Here is a 12,500-nt window from a genome sequence, read left to right as displayed (position 1 = left end):
AGAATAAGAGAAGTAAAATAAAACACTTTCACACCTGCGGCCATACCACCCTGAAAGCGCCTGATCTCGGAAGCTAAGCAAGGTTGGGCCTGGTTAGTATCTGGATGGGAAACCGCCTGGTAATACCAGGTGTTGTAGGCTTTTAATTTTTTCTCACAGTCCGGGGAGAGCTTTTTGCCATGTGTTTCTTGCTCATCATCAAAGCTTTAAACCCTTATTTGAACCTTCTCACCTTCTCTGTCCTGTCCCAGGGCTTATAATACTTTCTGTCTGACGACAAGCAGCAGCAGCAGCAGCAGCAGCAGCAGCAGCAGCAGCAGCAGCAGCAGCAGCAGCAGCAGCAGCAACAGCAACAGAATAAGAGAAGCAAAATAAAACACTTTCACACCTGCGGCCATACCACCATGAAAGCGCCCGATCTCGGAAGCTAAGCAGGGTTGGGCCTGGTTAGTACCTGGATGGGAGACCGCCTGGGAATACCAGGTGTTGTAGGCTTTTAATTTTTTCTCACAGTCCGGGGAGAGCTTTTTGCCATGTGTTTCTTGCTCATCATCAAAGCTTTAAACCCTTATTTGAACCTTCTCACCTTCTCTGTCCTGTCCCAGGGCTTATAATTCTTTCTGTCTGACGACAAGCAGCAGCAGCAGCAGCAGCAGCAGCAGCAGCAGCAGCAGCAGCAGCAGCAGCAGCAGCAGCAGCAGCAGCAGCAGCAGCAGCAACAGAATAAGAGAAGTAAAATAAAACACTTTCAGACCTGCGGCCATACCACCCTGAAAGCGCCTGATCTCGGAAGCTAAGCAGGGTTGGGCCTGGTTAGTACCTGGATGGGAGACCGCCTGGGAATACCAGGTGTTGTAGGCTTTTAATTTTTTCTCACAGTCCGGGGAGAGCTTTTTGCCATGTGTTTCTTGCTCATCATCAAAGCTTTAAACCCTTATTTGAACCTTCTCACCTTCTCTGTCCTGTCCCAGGGCTTATAATTCTTTCTGTCTGACAATGACAAGCAGCAGCAGCAGCAGCAGCAGCAGCAGCAGCAGCAGCAGCAGCAACAGAATAAGAGAAGTAAAATAAAACACTTTCACACCTGCGGCCATACCACCCTGAAAGCGCCCAATCTCGTCTGATCTCGGAAGCTAAGCAGGGTTGGTCCTGGTTAGCACCTGGATGGGAGACAGCCTGGGAATACCAGGCGTTGTAGGCTTTTAATTTTTTCTCACAGTCCGGGGAGAGCTTTTTGCCATGTGTTTCTTGCTCATCATCAAAGCTTTAAACCCTTATTTGGACCTTCTCACCTTCTCTGTCCTGTCCCAGGGCTTATAATTCTTTCTGTCTGACGACAAGCAGCAGCAGCAGCAGCAGCAGCAGCAGCAGCAGCAGCAACAGAATAAGAGAAGTAAAATAAAAAATTTTCACACCTGCGGCCATACCACCCCTAAAGCGCCCGATCACGTCTGATCTCGGAAGCTAAGCAGGGTTGGGCCTGGTTAGTACCTGGATGGGAGACCTCCTGGGAATACCAGGTGTTGTAGGCTTTTAATTTTTTCTCACAGTCCGGGGAGAGCTTTTTGCCATGTGTTTCTTGCTCATCATCAAAGCTTTAAACCCTTATTTGAACCTTCTCACCTTCTCTGTCCTGTCCCAGGGCTTATAATTCTTTCTGTCTGACGACAAGCAGCAGCAGCAGCAACAGAATAAGAGAAGTAAAATAAAAAACTTTCACACCTGCGGCCATACCACCCTGAAAGCGCCCGATCTCGTCTGATCTCGGAAGCTAAGCAGGGTTGGGCCTGGTTAGTACCTGGATGGGAGACCGCCTGGGAATACCAGGTGTTGTAGGCTTTTTCTTTTCTCACAGTCCGGGGAGAGCTTTTTGCCATGTGTTTCTTGCTCATCATCAAAGCTTTAAACCCTTATTTGAACCTTCTCACCTTCTCTGTCCTGTCCCAGGGCTTATAATTCTTTCTGTCTGACGACAAGCAGCAGCAGCAGCAGCAGCAGCAGCAGCAGCAGCAGCAGCAGCAGCAGCAGCAACAGAATAAGAGAAGTAAAATAAAAAACATTCACACCTGCAGCCATACCACCCTGAAAGCGCCCGATCTTGTCTGATCTCAGAAGCTAAGCAGAGTTGGGCCTGGTTAGTACCTGGATGGGAGACCGCCTGGGAATATCAGGTGTTGTAGGCTTTTAATTTTTTCTCACAGTCCGGGGAGAGCTTTTTGCCATGTGTTTCTTGCTCATCATCAAAGCTTTAAACCCTTATTTGAACCTTCTCACCTTCTCTGTCCTGTCCCAGGGCTTATAATTATTTCTGTCTGATGACAAGCAGCAGCAGCAGCAGCAGCAGCAGCAGCAGCAGCAGCAGCAGCAGCAACAGAATAAGAGAAGTAAAATAAAACACTTTCACACCTGTGGCCATACCACCCTGAAAGTGCCTGATCTCGTCTGATCTCGGAAGCTAAGCAGGGTTGGGCCTGGTTAGTACCTGGATGGGAGACCGCCTGGGAATACCAGGTGTTGTAGGCTTTTAATTTTTTCTCACAGTCCGGGGAGAGCTTTTTGCCATGTGTTTCTTGCTCATCATCAAAGCTTTAAACCCTTATTTGAACCTTCTCACCTTCTCTGTCCTGTCCCAGGGCTTATAATTCTTTCTGTCTGACGACGACGACAAGCAGCAGCAGCAGCAGAAGCAGCAGCAGCAGCAGCAGCAGCAGCAGCAGCAACAGAATAAGAGAAGTAAAATAAAACACTTTCACACCTGCAGCCATACCACCCTGAAAGCGCCCGATCTCGTCTGATCTCGGCAGCTAAGCAGAGTTGGGCCTGGTTAGTACCTGGATGGGAGACCGCCTGGGAATACCACGTGTTGTAGGCTTTTAATTTTTTCTCACAGTCCGGGGAGAGCTTTTTGCCATGTGTTTCTTGCTCATCATCAAAGCTTTAAACCCTTATTTGAACCTTCTCACCTTCTCTGTCCTGTCCCAGGGCTTATAATTCTTTCTGTCTGACGACAAGCAGCAGCAGCAGCAGCAGCAGCAGCAGCAGCAGCAGCAGCAGCAGCAGCAGCAGCAACAGAATAAGAGAAGTAAAATAAAAAACATTCACACCTGCAGCCATACCACCCTGAAAGCGCCCGATCTTGTCTGATCTCAGAAGCTAAGCAGAGTTGGGCCTGGTTAGTACCTGGATGGGAGACCGCCTGGGAATATCAGGTGTTGTAGGCTTTTAATTTTTTCTCACAGTCCGGGGAGAGCTTTTTGCCATGTGTTTCTTGCTCATCATCAAAGCTTTAAACCCTTATTTGAACCTTCTCACCTTCTCTGTCCTGTCCCAGGGCTTATAATTATTTCTGTCTGATGACAAGCAGCAGCAGCAGCAGCAGCAGCAGCAGCAGCAACAGAATAAGAGAAGTAAAATAAAACACTTTCACACCTGTGGCCATACCACCCTGAAAGTGCCTGATCTTGTCTGATCTCGGAAGCTAAGCAGGGTTGGGCCTGGTTAGTACCTGGATGGGAGACCGCCTGGGAATACCAGGTGTTGTAGGCTTTTAATTTTTTCTCACAGTCCGGGGAGAGCTTTTTGCCATGTGTTTCTTGCTCATCATCAAAGCTTTAAACCCTTATTTGAACCTTCTCACCTTCTCTGTCCTGTCCCAGGGCTTATAATTCTTTCTGTCTGACGACGACGACAAGCAGTAGCAGCAGCAGCAGCAGCAGCAGCAGCAGCAGCAGCAGCAGCAACAGAATAAGAGAAGTAAAATAAAACACTTTCACACCTGCGGCCATACCACCCTGAAAGCGCCCGATCTCGTCTGATCTCGGCAGCTAAGCAGAGTTGGGCCTGGTTAGTACCTGGATGGGAGACCGCCTGGGAATACTAGGTGTTGTAGGCTTTTAATTTTTTCTCACAGTCCGGGGAGAGCTTTTTGCCATGTGTTTCTTGCTCATCATCAAAGCTTTAAACCCTTATTTGAACCTTCTCACCTTCTCTGTCCTGTCCCAGGGCTTATAATTCTTTCTGTCTGACGATGACAAGCAGCAGCAGCAGCAGCAGCAGCAGCAGCAGCAGCAGCAGCAGCAGCAGCAGCAGCAGCAGCAGCAGCAGCAGCAGCAGCAGCAGCAGCAGCAGCAGCAGCAGCAGCAGCAGCAGCAGCAGCAGCAGCAGCAGCAGCAGCAGCAGCAGAATAAGAGAAGTAAAATAAAACACTTTCACACCTGCGGCCATACCACCCTGAAAGCGCCTGATCTCGGAAGCTAAGCAGGGTTGGGCCTGGTTAGTACCTGGATGGGAGACCGCCTGGGAATACCAGGTGTTGTAGGCTTTTAATTTTTTCTCACAGTCCGGGGAGAGCTTTTTGCCATGTGTTTCTTGCTCATCATCAAAGCTTTAAACCCTTATTTGGACCTTCTCACCTTCTCTGTCCTGTCCCAGGGCTTATAATTCTTTCTGTCTGACGACAAGCAGCAGCAGCAGCAGCAGCAGCAGCAGCAGCAGCAGCAACAGAATAAGAGAAGTAAAATAAAAAACTTTCACACCTGCGGCCATACCACCCTGAAAGCGCCCGATCACGTCTGATCTCGGAAGCTAAGCAGGGTTGGCCATGGTTAGTACCTGGATGGGAAACCGCCTGGGAATACCAGGTGTTGTAGGCTTTTAATTTTTTCTCACAGTCCGGGGAGAGCTTTTTGCCATGTGTTTCTTGCTCATCATCAAAGCTTTAAACCCTTATTTGAACCTTCTCACCTTCTCTGTCCTGTCCCAGGGCTTATAATTCTTTCTGTCTGACGACAAGCAGCAGCAGCAGCAGCAGCAGCAGCAGCAGCAGCAGCAGCAGCAACAGAATAAGAGAAGTAAAATAAAAAACTTTCACACCTGCGGCCATACCACCCTGAAAGCGCCCGATCTCGTCTGATCTCGGAAGCTAAGCAGGGTTGGGCCTGGTTAGTGCCTGGATGGGAGACTGCCTGGGAATACAAGGTGTTGTAGGCTTTTAATTTTTTCTCACAGTCCGGGGAGAGCTTTTTGCCATGTGTTTCTTGCTCATCATCAAAGCTTTAAACCCTTATTTGAACCTTCTCACCTTCTCTGTCCTGTCCCAGGGCTTATAATTCTTTCTGTCTGACGACAAGCAGCAGCAGCAGCAGCAGCAGCAGCAGCAACAGAATAAGAGAAGTAAAATAAAACACTTTCACACCTGCGGCCATACCACCCTGAAAGCGCCCGATCTCGTCTGATCTCGGAAGCTAAGCAGGGTTGGGCCTGGTTAGTACCTGGATGGGAGACCGCCTGGGAATACCAGGTGTTGTAGGCTTTTAATTTTTTCTCACAGTCCGGGGAGAGCTTTTTGCCATGTGTTTCTTGCTCATCATCAAAGCTTTAAACCCTTATTTGAACCTTCTCACCTTCTCTGTCCTGTCCCAGGGCTTATAATTCTTTCTGTCTGACGACAAGCAGCAGCAGCAGAAGCAGCAGCAACAGAATAAGAGAAGTAAAATAAAAAACTTTCACACCTGCGGCCATACCACCCTGAAAGTGCCCGATCTCGTCTGATCTCGGAAGCTAAGCAGGGTTGGGCCTGGTTAGTACCTGGATGGGAGACCGCCTGGCAATACCAGGTGTTGTAGGCTTTTTCTTTTCTCACAGTCCGGGGAGAGCTTTTTGCCATGTGTTTCTTGCTCATCATCAAAGCTTTAAACCCTTATTTGAACCTTCTCACCTTCTCTGTCCTGTCCCAGGGCTTATAATTATTTCTGTCTGATGACAAGCAGCAGCAGCAGCAGCAGCAGCAGCAGCAGCAGCAGCAGCAGCAGCAGCAGCAGCAGCAGCAACAGAATAAGAGAAGTAAAATAAAAAACTTTCACACCTGCAGCCATACCACCCTGAAAGCGCCCGATCTTGTCTGATCTCAGAAGCTAAGCAGGGTTGGGCCTGGTTAGTACCTGGATGGGAGACCGCCTGGGAATACCTTCTCTGTCCTGTCCCAGGGCTTATAATTCTTTCTGTCTGACGACAAGCAGCAGCAGCAGCAGCAGCAGCAGCAGCAGCAGCAACAGAATAAGAGAAGTAAAATAAAACACTTTCAGACCTGCGGCCATACCACCCTGAAAGCGCCTGATCTCGGAAGCTAAGCAGGGTTGGGCCTGGTTAGTACCTGGATGGGAGACCGCCTGGGAATACCAGGTGTTGTAGGCTTTTAATTTTTTCTCACAGTCCGGGGAGAGCTTTTTGCCATGTGTTTCTTGCTCATCATCAAAGCTTTAAACCCTTATTTGAACCTTCTCACCTTCTCTGTCCTGTCCCAGGGCTTATAATTCTTTCTGTCTGACGACAAGCAGCAGCAGCAGCAGCAGCAGCAGCAGCAGCAGCAACAGAATAAGAGAAGTAAAATAAAAAACTTTCACATCTGCGGCCATACCACCCTGAAAGCGCCCGATCTCGTCTGATCTCGGAAGCTAAGCAGCGTTGGGCCTGGTTAGTACCTGGATGGGAGACCGCCTGGGAATACCAGGTGTTGTAGGCTTTTTCTTTTCTCACAGTCCGGGGAGATCTTTTTGCCATGTGTTTCTTGCTCATCATCAAAGCTTTAAACCCTTATTTGAACCTTCTCCCCTTCTCTGTCCTGTCCCAGGGCTTATAATTATTTCTGTCTGATGACAAGCAGCAGCAGCAGCAGCAGCAGCAGCAGCAGCAGCAGCAACAGCAACAGAATAAGAGAAGTAAAATAAAAAACTTTCACACCTGCAGCCATACTACCCTGAAAGCGCCCGATCTCGTCTGATCTCAGAAGCTAAGCAGGGTTGGGCCTGGTTAGTACCTGGATGGGAGACCGCCTGGGAATACCAGGTGTTGTAGGCTTTTAATTTTTTCTCACAGTCCGGGGAGAGCTTTTTGCCATGTGTTTCTTGCTCATCATCAAAGCTTTAAACCCTTATTTGAACCTTCTCACCTTCTCTGTCCTGTCCCAGGGCTTATAATTCTTTCTGTCTGACAATGACAAGCAGCAGCAGCAGCAGCAGCAGCAGCAGCAGCAGCAGCAGCAGCAGCAGCAACAGAATAAGAGAAGTAAAATAAAACACTTTCACACCTGCGGCCATACCACCCTGAAAGCGCCCAATCTCGTCTGATCTCGGAAGCTAAGCAGGGTTGGTCCTGGTTAGCACCTGGATGGGAGACAGCCTGGGAATACCAGGCGTTGTAGGCTTTTAATTTTTTCTCACAGTCCGGGGAGAGCTTTTTGCCATGTGTTTCTTGCTCATCATCAAAGCTTTAAACCCTTATTTGGACCTTCTCACCTTCTCTGTCCTGTCCCAGGGCTTATAATTCTTTCTGTCTGACGACAAGCAGCAGCAGCAGCAGCAGCAGCAGCAGCAGCAGCAGCAACAGAATAAGAGAAGTAAAATAAAAAATTTTCACACCTGCGGCCATACCACCCCTAAAGCGCCCGATCACGTCTGATCTCGGAAGCTAAGCAGGGTTGGGCCTGGTTAGTACCTGGATGGGAGACCTCCTGGGAATACCAGGTGTTGTAGGCTTTTAATTTTTTCTCACAGTCCGGGGAGAGCTTTTTGCCATGTGTTTCTTGCTCATCATCAAAGCTTTAAACCCTTATTTGAACCTTCTCACCTTCTCTGTCCTGTCCCAGGGCTTATAATTCTTTCTGTCTGACGACAAGCAGCAGCAGCAGCAACAGAATAAGAGAAGTAAAATAAAAAACTTTCACACCTGCAGCCATACCACCCTGAAAGCGCCCGATCTTGTCTGATCTCGGAAGCTAAGCAGAGTTGGGCCTGCTTAGTACCTGGATGGGAGACCGCCTGGGAATACCAGGTGTTGTAGGCTTTTAATTTTTTCTCACAGTCCGGGGAGAGCTTTTTGCCATGTGTTTCTTGCTCATCATCAAAGCTTTAAACCCTTATTTGAACCTTCTCACCTTCTCTGTCCTGTCCCAGGGCTTATAATTCTTTCTATCTGACGACAAGCAGCAGCAGCAGCAGCAGCAGCAGCAGCAGCAGCAACAGAATAAGAGAAGTAAAATAAAAAACTTTCACACCTGCGGCCATACCACCCTGAAAGCGCCCGATCTCGTCTGATCTCGGAAGCTAAGCAGGGTTGGGCCTGGTTAGTACCTGGATGGGAGACCGCCTGGGAATACCAGGTGTTGTAGGCTTTTTCTTTTCTCACAGTCCGGGGAGAGCTTTTTGCCATGTGTTTCTTGCTCATCATCAAAGCTTTAAACCCTTATTTGAACCTTCTCACCTTCTCTGTCCTGTCCCAGGGCTTATAATTCTTTCTGTCTGACGACAAGCAGCAGCAGCAGCAGCAGCAGCAGCAGCAGCAGCAGCAGCAGCAGCAGCAGCAGCAGCAGCAGCAGCAACAGAATAAGAGAAGTAAAATAAAAAACATTCACACCTGCAGCCATACCACCCTGAAAGCGCCCGATCTTGTCTGATCTCAGAAGCTAAGCAGAGTTGGGCCTGGTTAGTACCTGGATGGGAGACCGCCTGGGAATATCAGGTGTTGTAGGCTTTTAATTTTTTCTCACAGTCCGGGGAGAGCTTTTTGCCATGTGTTTCTTGCTCATCATCAAAGCTTTAAACCCTTATTTGAACCTTCTCACCTTCTCTGTCCTGTCCCAGGGCTTATAATTATTTCTGTCTGATGACAAGCAGCAGCAGCAGCAGCAGCAGCAGCAGCAGCAGCAGCAGCAGCAGCAGCAGCAGCAGCAGCAGCAACAGAATAAGAGAAGTAAAATAAAACACTTTCACACCTGTGGCCATACCACCCTGAAAGTGCCTGATCTCGTCTGATCTCGGAAGCTAAGCAGTGTTGGGCCTGGTTAGTACCTGGATGGGAGACCGCCTGGGAATACCAGGTGTTGTAGGCTTTTAATTTTTTCTCACAGTCCGGGGAGAGCTTTTTGCCATGTGTTTCTTGCTCATCATCAAAGCTTTAAACCCTTATTTGAACCTTCTCACCTTCTCTGTCCTGTCCCAGGGCTTATAATTCTTTCTGTCTGACGACGACGACAAGCAGCAGCAGCAGCAGCAGCAGCAGCAGCAGCAACAGAATAAGAGAAGTAAAATAAAACACTTTCACACCTGCGGCCATACCACCCTGAAAGCGCCCGATCTCGTCTGATCTCGGCAGCTAAGCAGAGTTGGGCCTGGTTAGTACCTGGATGGGAGACCGCCTGGGAATACCAGGTGTTGTAGGCTTTTAATTTTTTCTCACAGTCCGGGGAGAGCTTTTTGCCATGTGTTTCTTGCTCATCATCAAAGCTTTAAACCCTTATTTGAACCTTCTCACCTTCTCTGTCCTGTCCCAGGGCTTATAATTCTTTCTGTCTGACGACAAGCAGCAGCAGCAGCAGCAGCAGCAGCAGCAGCAGCAGCAGCAGCAGCAGCAACAGAATAAGAGAAGTAAAATAAAAAACATTCACACCTGCAGCCATACCACCCTGAAAGCGCCCGATCTTGTCTGATCTCAGAAGCTAAGCAGAGTTGGGCCTGGTTAGTACCTGGATGGGAGACCGCCTGGGAATATCAGGTGTTGTAGGCTTTTAATTTTTTCTCACAGTCCGGGGAGAGCTTTTTGCCATGTGTTTCTTGCTCATCATCAAAGCTTTAAACCCTTATTTGAACCTTCTCACCTTCTCTGTCCTGTCCCAGGGCTTATAATTATTTCTGTCTGATGACAAGCAGCAGCAGCAGCAGCAGCAGCAGCAGCAGCAGCAACAGAATAAGAGAAGTAAAATAAAACACTTTCACACCTGTGGCCATACCACCCTGAAAGTGCCTGATCTTGTCTGATCTCGGAAGCTAAGCAGGGTTGGGCCTGGTTAGTACCTGGATGGGAGACCGCCTGGGAATACCAGGTGTTGTAGGCTTTTAATTTTTTCTCACAGTCCGGGGAGAGCTTTTTGCCATGTGTTTCTTGCTCATCATCAAAGCTTTAAACCCTTATTTGAACCTTCTCACCTTCTCTGTCCTGTCCCAGGGCTTATAATTCTTTCTGTCTGACGACGACGACAAGCAGTAGCAGCAGCAGCAGCAGCAGCAGCAGCAGCAACAGAATAAGAGAAGTAAAATAAAACACTTTCACACCTGCGGCCATACCACCCTGAAAGCGCCCGATCTCGTCTGATCTCGGCAGCTAAGCAGAGTTGGGCCTGGTTAGTACCTGGATGGGAGACCGCCTGGGAATACTAGGTGTTGTAGGCTTTTAATTTTTTCTCACAGTCCGGGGAGAGCTTTTTGCCATGTGTTTCTTGCTCATCATCAAAGCTTTAAACCCTTATTTGAACCTTCTCACCTTCTCTGTCCTGTCCCAGGGCTTATAATTCTTTCTGTCTGACGATGACAAGCAGCAGCAGCAGCAGCAGCAGCAGCAGCAGCAGCAGCAGCAGCAGCAGCAGCAGCAGCAGCAGCAGCAGCAGCAGCAGCAGCAGCAGCAGCAGCAGCAGCAGCAGCAGCAGCAGCAGCAGCAGCAGCAGCAGCAGCAGCAGAATAAGAGAAGTAAAATAAAACACTTTCACACCTGCGGCCATACCACCCTGAAAGCGCCTGATCTCGGAAGCTAAGCAGGGTTGGGCCTGGTTAGTACCTGGATGGGAGACCGCCTGGGAATACCAGGTGTTGTAGGCTTTTAATTTTTTCTCACAGTCCGGGGAGAGCTTTTTGCCATGTGTTTCTTGCTCATCATCAAAGCTTTAAACCCTTATTTGGACCTTCTCACCTTCTCTGTCCTGTCCCAGGGCTTATAATTCTTTCTGTCTGACGACAAGCAGCAGCAGCAGCAGCAGCAGCAGCAGCAGCAGCAGCAGCAGCAACAGAATAAGAGAAGTAAAATAAAAAACTTTCACACCTGCGGCCATACCACCCTGAAAGCGCCCGATCACGTCTGATCTCGGAAGCTAAGCAGGGTTGGCCATGGTTAGTACCTGGATGGGAAACCGCCTGGGAATACCAGGTGTTGTAGGCTTTTAATTTTTTCTCACAGTCCGGGGAGAGCTTTTTGCCATGTGTTTCTTGCTCATCATCAAAGCTTTAAACCCTTATTTGAACCTTCTCACCTTCTCTGTCCTGTCCCAGGGCTTATAATTCTTTCTGTCTGACGACAAGCAGCAGCAGCAGCAGCAGCAGCAGCAGCAGCAGCAGCAACAGAATAAGAGAAGTAAAATAAAAAACTTTCACACCTGCGGCCATACCACCCTGAAAGCGCCCGATCTCGTCTGATCTCGGAAGCTAAGCAGGGTTGGGCCTGGTTAGTGCCTGGATGGGAGACTGCCTGGGAATACAAGGTGTTGTAGGCTTTTAATTTTTTCTCACAGTCCGGGGAGAGCTTTTTGCCATGTGTTTCTTGCTCATCATCAAAGCTTTAAACCCTTATTTGAACCTTCTCACCTTCTCTGTCCTGTCCCAGGGCTTATAATTCTTTCTGTCTGACGACAAGCAGCAGCAGCAGCAGCAGCAGCAGCAGCAGCAACAGAATAAGAGAAGTAAAATAAAACACTTTCACACCTGCGGCCATACCACCCTGAAAGCGCCCGATCTCGTCTGATCTCGGAAGCTAAGCAGGGTTGGGCCTGGTTAGTACCTGGATGGGAGACCGCCTGGGAATACCAGGTGTTGTAGGCTTTTAATTTTTTCTCACAGTCCGGGGAGAGCTTTTTGCCATGTGTTTCTTGCTCATCATCAAAGCTTTAAACCCTTATTTGAACCTTCTCACCTTCTCTGTCCTGTCCCAGGGCTTATAATTCTTTCTGTCTGACGACAAGCAGCAGCAGCAGAAGCAGCAGCAACAGAATAAGAGAAGTAAAATAAAAAACTTTCACACCTGCGGCCATACCACCCTGAAAGTGCCCGATCTCGTCTGATCTCGGAAGCTAAGCAGGGTTGGGCCTGGTTAGTACCTGGATGGGAGACCGCCTGGCAATACCAGGTGTTGTAGGCTTTTTCTTTTCTCACAGTCCGGGGAGAGCTTTTTGCCATGTGTTTCTTGCTCATCATCAAAGCTTTAAACCCTTATTTGAACCTTCTCACCTTCTCTGTCCTGTCCCAGGGCTTATAATTATTTCTGTCTGATGACAAGCAGCAGCAGCAGCAGCAGCAGCAGCAGCAGCAGCAGCAGCAGCAGCAGCAGCAGCAGCAGCAGCAGCAACAGAATAAGAGAAGTAAAATAAAAAACTTTCACACCTGCAGCCATACCACCCTGAAAGCGCCCGATCTTGTCTGATCTCAGAAGCTAAGCAGGGTTGGGCCTGGTTAGTACCTGGATGGGAGACCGCCTGGGAATACCAGGAGTTGTAGGCTTTTAATTTTTTCTCACAGTCCGGGGAGAGCTTTTTGCCATGTGTTTCTTGCTCATCATCAAAGCTTTAAACCCTTATTTGAACCTTCTCACCTTCTCTGTCCTGTCCCAGGGCTTATAATTCTTTCTGTCTGACGACAAGCAGCAGCAGCAGCAGCAGCAGCAGCAGCAGCAGCAGCAGCAGCAGCAGC

General features: G+C 48.8%; 28 non-coding genes and 9 pseudogenes across 28 annotated transcripts; all 37 read left to right on the top strand.

Moving 5' to 3' along the window:
• The first annotated feature begins 32 nt into the window (after positions 1-32).
• LOC128466563 (uncharacterized) lies at positions 33-141 on the top strand (annotated as a pseudogene).
• Positions 142-386: 245 nt separating this feature from the next.
• On the top strand, positions 387-495 carry LOC128466005 (uncharacterized; annotated as a pseudogene).
• A 257-nt stretch (positions 496-752) lies between these two features.
• LOC128465872 (uncharacterized) lies at positions 753-861 on the top strand (annotated as a pseudogene).
• A 221-nt stretch (positions 862-1,082) lies between these two features.
• On the top strand, positions 1,083-1,201 carry LOC128466297 (uncharacterized; annotated as a pseudogene).
• Positions 1,202-1,413: 212 nt separating this feature from the next.
• LOC128463992 (5S ribosomal RNA) lies at positions 1,414-1,532 on the top strand. Its single transcript, XR_008343854.1, has one exon. It is a non-coding gene; the product is annotated as a 5S ribosomal RNA (ribosomal RNA).
• A 188-nt stretch (positions 1,533-1,720) lies between these two features.
• On the top strand, positions 1,721-1,839 carry LOC128465131 (5S ribosomal RNA). The gene has a single exon (XR_008344925.1). It is a non-coding gene; the product is annotated as a 5S ribosomal RNA (ribosomal RNA).
• Positions 1,840-2,064: 225 nt separating this feature from the next.
• LOC128465523 (5S ribosomal RNA) lies at positions 2,065-2,183 on the top strand. Its single transcript, XR_008345297.1, has one exon. It is a non-coding gene; the product is annotated as a 5S ribosomal RNA (ribosomal RNA).
• A 221-nt stretch (positions 2,184-2,404) lies between these two features.
• LOC128464076 (5S ribosomal RNA) lies at positions 2,405-2,523 on the top strand. The gene has a single exon (XR_008343932.1). It is a non-coding gene; the product is annotated as a 5S ribosomal RNA (ribosomal RNA).
• Positions 2,524-2,753: 230 nt separating this feature from the next.
• On the top strand, positions 2,754-2,872 carry LOC128465274 (5S ribosomal RNA). The gene has a single exon (XR_008345062.1). It is a non-coding gene; the product is annotated as a 5S ribosomal RNA (ribosomal RNA).
• Positions 2,873-3,102: 230 nt separating this feature from the next.
• LOC128465522 (5S ribosomal RNA) lies at positions 3,103-3,221 on the top strand. Its single transcript, XR_008345296.1, has one exon. It is a non-coding gene; the product is annotated as a 5S ribosomal RNA (ribosomal RNA).
• Positions 3,222-3,427: 206 nt separating this feature from the next.
• Positions 3,428-3,546, top strand: LOC128465038 (5S ribosomal RNA). The gene has a single exon (XR_008344837.1). It is a non-coding gene; the product is annotated as a 5S ribosomal RNA (ribosomal RNA).
• Positions 3,547-3,773: 227 nt separating this feature from the next.
• LOC128464642 (5S ribosomal RNA) lies at positions 3,774-3,892 on the top strand. The gene has a single exon (XR_008344464.1). It is a non-coding gene; the product is annotated as a 5S ribosomal RNA (ribosomal RNA).
• Positions 3,893-4,212: 320 nt separating this feature from the next.
• LOC128465871 (uncharacterized) lies at positions 4,213-4,321 on the top strand (annotated as a pseudogene).
• Positions 4,322-4,533: 212 nt separating this feature from the next.
• Positions 4,534-4,652, top strand: LOC128465352 (5S ribosomal RNA). The gene has a single exon (XR_008345135.1). It is a non-coding gene; the product is annotated as a 5S ribosomal RNA (ribosomal RNA).
• A 218-nt stretch (positions 4,653-4,870) lies between these two features.
• On the top strand, positions 4,871-4,989 carry LOC128465442 (5S ribosomal RNA). Its single transcript, XR_008345220.1, has one exon. It is a non-coding gene; the product is annotated as a 5S ribosomal RNA (ribosomal RNA).
• A 203-nt stretch (positions 4,990-5,192) lies between these two features.
• Positions 5,193-5,311, top strand: LOC128465119 (5S ribosomal RNA). Its single transcript, XR_008344914.1, has one exon. It is a non-coding gene; the product is annotated as a 5S ribosomal RNA (ribosomal RNA).
• Positions 5,312-5,508: 197 nt separating this feature from the next.
• On the top strand, positions 5,509-5,627 carry LOC128464628 (5S ribosomal RNA). The gene has a single exon (XR_008344451.1). It is a non-coding gene; the product is annotated as a 5S ribosomal RNA (ribosomal RNA).
• Positions 5,628-5,861: 234 nt separating this feature from the next.
• Positions 5,862-5,980, top strand: LOC128466617 (uncharacterized; annotated as a pseudogene).
• A 103-nt stretch (positions 5,981-6,083) lies between these two features.
• LOC128465870 (uncharacterized) lies at positions 6,084-6,192 on the top strand (annotated as a pseudogene).
• A 209-nt stretch (positions 6,193-6,401) lies between these two features.
• On the top strand, positions 6,402-6,520 carry LOC128464092 (5S ribosomal RNA). Its single transcript, XR_008343948.1, has one exon. It is a non-coding gene; the product is annotated as a 5S ribosomal RNA (ribosomal RNA).
• Positions 6,521-6,736: 216 nt separating this feature from the next.
• LOC128464410 (5S ribosomal RNA) lies at positions 6,737-6,855 on the top strand. Its single transcript, XR_008344246.1, has one exon. It is a non-coding gene; the product is annotated as a 5S ribosomal RNA (ribosomal RNA).
• Positions 6,856-7,082: 227 nt separating this feature from the next.
• On the top strand, positions 7,083-7,201 carry LOC128466296 (uncharacterized; annotated as a pseudogene).
• A 212-nt stretch (positions 7,202-7,413) lies between these two features.
• LOC128463991 (5S ribosomal RNA) lies at positions 7,414-7,532 on the top strand. The gene has a single exon (XR_008343853.1). It is a non-coding gene; the product is annotated as a 5S ribosomal RNA (ribosomal RNA).
• A 188-nt stretch (positions 7,533-7,720) lies between these two features.
• On the top strand, positions 7,721-7,839 carry LOC128465337 (5S ribosomal RNA). Its single transcript, XR_008345121.1, has one exon. It is a non-coding gene; the product is annotated as a 5S ribosomal RNA (ribosomal RNA).
• Positions 7,840-8,048: 209 nt separating this feature from the next.
• Positions 8,049-8,167, top strand: LOC128465108 (5S ribosomal RNA). The gene has a single exon (XR_008344903.1). It is a non-coding gene; the product is annotated as a 5S ribosomal RNA (ribosomal RNA).
• Positions 8,168-8,407: 240 nt separating this feature from the next.
• Positions 8,408-8,526, top strand: LOC128465521 (5S ribosomal RNA). Its single transcript, XR_008345295.1, has one exon. It is a non-coding gene; the product is annotated as a 5S ribosomal RNA (ribosomal RNA).
• Positions 8,527-8,765: 239 nt separating this feature from the next.
• On the top strand, positions 8,766-8,884 carry LOC128465086 (5S ribosomal RNA). Its single transcript, XR_008344882.1, has one exon. It is a non-coding gene; the product is annotated as a 5S ribosomal RNA (ribosomal RNA).
• Positions 8,885-9,096: 212 nt separating this feature from the next.
• LOC128463843 (5S ribosomal RNA) lies at positions 9,097-9,215 on the top strand. Its single transcript, XR_008343715.1, has one exon. It is a non-coding gene; the product is annotated as a 5S ribosomal RNA (ribosomal RNA).
• Positions 9,216-9,439: 224 nt separating this feature from the next.
• LOC128465520 (5S ribosomal RNA) lies at positions 9,440-9,558 on the top strand. The gene has a single exon (XR_008345294.1). It is a non-coding gene; the product is annotated as a 5S ribosomal RNA (ribosomal RNA).
• A 209-nt stretch (positions 9,559-9,767) lies between these two features.
• On the top strand, positions 9,768-9,886 carry LOC128465036 (5S ribosomal RNA). Its single transcript, XR_008344835.1, has one exon. It is a non-coding gene; the product is annotated as a 5S ribosomal RNA (ribosomal RNA).
• Positions 9,887-10,101: 215 nt separating this feature from the next.
• On the top strand, positions 10,102-10,220 carry LOC128464641 (5S ribosomal RNA). The gene has a single exon (XR_008344463.1). It is a non-coding gene; the product is annotated as a 5S ribosomal RNA (ribosomal RNA).
• A 314-nt stretch (positions 10,221-10,534) lies between these two features.
• LOC128465869 (uncharacterized) lies at positions 10,535-10,643 on the top strand (annotated as a pseudogene).
• Positions 10,644-10,861: 218 nt separating this feature from the next.
• On the top strand, positions 10,862-10,980 carry LOC128465351 (5S ribosomal RNA). The gene has a single exon (XR_008345134.1). It is a non-coding gene; the product is annotated as a 5S ribosomal RNA (ribosomal RNA).
• Positions 10,981-11,192: 212 nt separating this feature from the next.
• On the top strand, positions 11,193-11,311 carry LOC128465441 (5S ribosomal RNA). The gene has a single exon (XR_008345219.1). It is a non-coding gene; the product is annotated as a 5S ribosomal RNA (ribosomal RNA).
• A 206-nt stretch (positions 11,312-11,517) lies between these two features.
• LOC128465096 (5S ribosomal RNA) lies at positions 11,518-11,636 on the top strand. Its single transcript, XR_008344892.1, has one exon. It is a non-coding gene; the product is annotated as a 5S ribosomal RNA (ribosomal RNA).
• A 197-nt stretch (positions 11,637-11,833) lies between these two features.
• LOC128464627 (5S ribosomal RNA) lies at positions 11,834-11,952 on the top strand. The gene has a single exon (XR_008344450.1). It is a non-coding gene; the product is annotated as a 5S ribosomal RNA (ribosomal RNA).
• Positions 11,953-12,192: 240 nt separating this feature from the next.
• LOC128465308 (5S ribosomal RNA) lies at positions 12,193-12,311 on the top strand. The gene has a single exon (XR_008345094.1). It is a non-coding gene; the product is annotated as a 5S ribosomal RNA (ribosomal RNA).
• Positions 12,312-12,500: the final 189 nt, after the last annotated feature.

Source organism: Spea bombifrons, chromosome 9, assembly GCF_027358695.1.
Source record: "Spea bombifrons isolate aSpeBom1 chromosome 9, aSpeBom1.2.pri, whole genome shotgun sequence".
NCBI lineage: Eukaryota > Metazoa > Chordata > Amphibia > Anura > Pelobatidae > Spea > Spea bombifrons.
Note: the sequence above shows the minus strand (reverse complement) of the source record. Positions and strands in the feature narration are given on the sequence as shown.